This window comes from Morone saxatilis, unplaced genomic scaffold (genome assembly GCF_004916995.1).
Source record: "Morone saxatilis isolate NCDOM2014 unplaced genomic scaffold, NCSU_SB_2.0 Contig3, whole genome shotgun sequence".
Classification (NCBI taxonomy): Eukaryota; Metazoa; Chordata; class Actinopteri; family Moronidae; genus Morone; species Morone saxatilis.
The window spans coordinates 23,926,380-23,929,705 of record NW_023339873.1 but is presented as its reverse complement, the minus strand read 5'-3'; the positions used below and the strand labels follow the sequence as shown (position 1 = coordinate 23,929,705).

The window sequence follows — 3,326 nt, the reverse complement described above, 5'->3', positions numbered from 1 at the left end:
TACACACTGGTCCTTTAAAATCTTGTGACCCCCATTAAGCTTTTGAGCCCACTAGGGTGGAACCACTGTAATATAAGACTGAATGTAGGACAGATACTTGCATTCAGAATTTATTTAGCATTTCTTTTAATTTATCATTTAAAGCTGCAGTAAATAACTTTTGGTCATATTTGCTGACACATTCACTATATTTTGACAGTAGTACATGAGACAGATAATCCACTGGGCCTGAAAGAAAACAACCAATCAGAGCCAAGAAAGTTATTGAGTCTCATTCCCAGGGTGTCAAATACAGACACTTTGGGAAAGTTACCTACTGCAGAGGAATCTGAATCAGAAATACTTTATAGATCCCTAGGGGTAAATTGGTTGCATTACAGTTGCTCAAGTAGCTAAACAAGTCATTATAAGAATAGAAATAATAAGAATGTTAAAATATCTGCATTATATTACAATATGTGTGTAAAATATGGACATTATATTACAGTATGAAACAATATTTAGAAAGGCGAAAATAAGACATTCAAAATATGTATAGTACAGTATATAACAGAACTACAGTATATAACAGAATATAACTCTCAGAACACTTTGAACAAACATCAGCACAAACACTGTTGGACACAACATAAAAAACCCACTTCATTAGAGAGGACATCCTAATATTTAGTTTGTGTTATGTAAGATAAACAATAATTGTGCTCTGCCGTGTAAGAAGAACTCTTAAGCATATGCAAGTTGAATTTGGTGCAAGTTATTAACTGTAGAGCTCTGGTTTAGTATTACTTCTCCTTTAATTTGTGCGTGAACAGCAGCTGAACAAGGCTTCAAAGAGACTGTGCAGCTGAGTAATTGTGAGGCATCTCTTCCTGTGCCGTAGTCATTAGGTCCAGACTGAAGCTGTGTCTGGTCTCTGTCAGCACACGGGAAATGAGGATCATATTAGTGAAGTGTGTTTATACACTTCAGTCAGACAGCAATGTTTCAGTGTACAGTGGAGCTATGAGGCTTAAGAGGTCTGGGAGTGGACAGACAGACACTGAACTAGAAGAAGTTATTATTGGCGACCTTTTTGATCAGCAATTTGGATGTTTGATAATATGAAACCAGTTCCGGTTAAAGGTTTCCACCATTCACTGTAGGATAGTAGGATAGTAGGATAGAACTGAACAGTTATTCATTATTTTAAAGGTCCAGTGTGTAACATTGAGGAGGATCTACTGTCAGAACATGGAAATATAATCATTGCGATAGTATTGGTTTCATTTATTATAACTCCCTGAATACAGGAATCCTTGGATTTTGGTTACCTTAGAAGGAACTTTTGGCAATAGAAAAACTGGCATGGCCATTTTCAAAGAGATCCTTTGACCTCTAACCTCAAGATATCTGAATGAAAATGAGTTCTATGGGTACAGTTTACAAATTTCTGCATACTAGGGTCTAAAGTATTCAGAAATATTATAAGATTAAACACTATTTGAACCACATAAATTGGGAATGAATTAATGATGATGATGGATGAACTCACTTATAGAGACTGTTTCTTACAGCTCTTAAAGTAAGATTTATATATATTTATAACTTCAATAAAACATTTGAATGTAACTTAACTTAAACCTAACCTCTGCATTTGCAGGAATATTTTAATCCATTCTTTAAAATTTTAATTCAAGTAGTGTGATATTTTCACTCTCGTGTCCTTTCCTCATGGTGACACAAAATGCTTCTGTGCATAAATATGAGGTACACTTAAAGGTGCAGTAGGTAACTTTTATGAAAATAACTTTCTGTCATATTTGCTGAATATTTTAATATATCCTGAAAGTAGTACATAAGACAGATAATCTGAAAAACTCAGGTTCCTCTGGCTCCTTCTAGTGCTCCTAATGGCATTTGCATAATCCACTGGGCCTTAATGAAAACAACCAATCAGAGTCGAGAAAGACAGAAAGACACTTTGGGTTGAAGGTTTGAAGACAGTTAATTGTTGAGTCTCATTCCCAGGGTGCCAAAGCATCAGTATTTGGCACCCTGGGAACCCCTTTCTTGGCTCTGATTGATTGTTTTTGTTCAGGCCCGGTGGATTCTTACAAATCCCGTTAGGAGCACTAGGAGGAACCTAATTATCTGTCTCATGTTCTACTGTCAGGATATAGTAAAGGTTTCAGCAAAAATGATAAAAATATATTTTTTTAGTTATCTACTGCAGCTTTAAGGGTCCTGGTTTGGTGGTTTGAAAATATGGTCATCTTATGTTTTGGTCACAGAACGTATGGCACTGAGGAAGTTGCATACCAGTATTAATACACATTACAGCCCTACTAAGAACTGTATTTCATGCTTCACATGATGATATCATTTATATCAAAACTTTTCGTGGAGCAACCTACACTCTGTTTAACAGAGACAAACTGGGATTTCTATAAATAAATACAGATGACAGGGAGAGCACATTTGCATACTGACCCACATTACCGCAGTGTAACAGTATGAAGGTTATTTTCTAACTCTCCGATGCAATATCTTCTAACTAGCAGAGCCAGCGCACCCCAGCCCACACAATAAAAAGCAGAGGCAGATGTTACATAACTATTTCAGAGAGCAAAGTGATCATCCTCCTACTGAGAAAAATGTTTTTGAGGTAAAAACACTGAACCTTAAAGTTGATCCTAATCTTTGGTGAGCTAAAATCAGCAACCCACTGGCCGATATCATCTGGAGTAATCTGTTTAAAAGCCATCTGGCACAGTTCACTAGCCAGCTGTTCTCAGCAAATAATCAAATCACACAGCAATACTTCCACCAGAACAATGTATTTCTTATAATTACTGTCATACAATCAGCACACAACATAATGCATGCAGTCACAGTACTAAAAATGGCTGTTGTCACTCCAATGTAGATTTGTATATGGCTCAGTCTCATATGTAATAACATATTAGTGTTGTTGTTGTGTGTGGCATCTGTAAGTGCATCAGCCTTGTAATTGCTTGTGGGGAATGCAGAGAATGCCATAGATGAGAGGTAGCCATGTATGGAGTCTCATTGTGTGTGTCAGGAGGCAAAGGAAGCAGTTATTAAAGACAGACTGGCTGCTGTAAGACAGAATGATAACTGCAAGTTGCTAAACAGTAAACAGCCAACTAGAAAATTCCTAAAGAAATTTTGAGTGTGCCTGACTCTGGCCCATATGTTAATAACATGTCATACTCTCTAGCACGCTAGCTAGCTAGCGCTAGCATATTAATACCTTGTCATCCTCTCTAGCTAGCTATGTGTGTGTGTGTGTGTGTGTGTGTGTGTATGTTCACAGTCAGATTTCT

General features: G+C 36.9%; 1 long non-coding RNA gene across 1 annotated transcript in view; it reads left to right on the top strand.

The window, feature by feature from the left end:
* The window catches only part of LOC118337103, a 35,791-nt gene that overhangs the window by 403 nt on the left and 32,062 nt on the right, over positions 1–3,326 (top strand). The gene's annotated exons all lie outside the window — the stretch shown is intronic.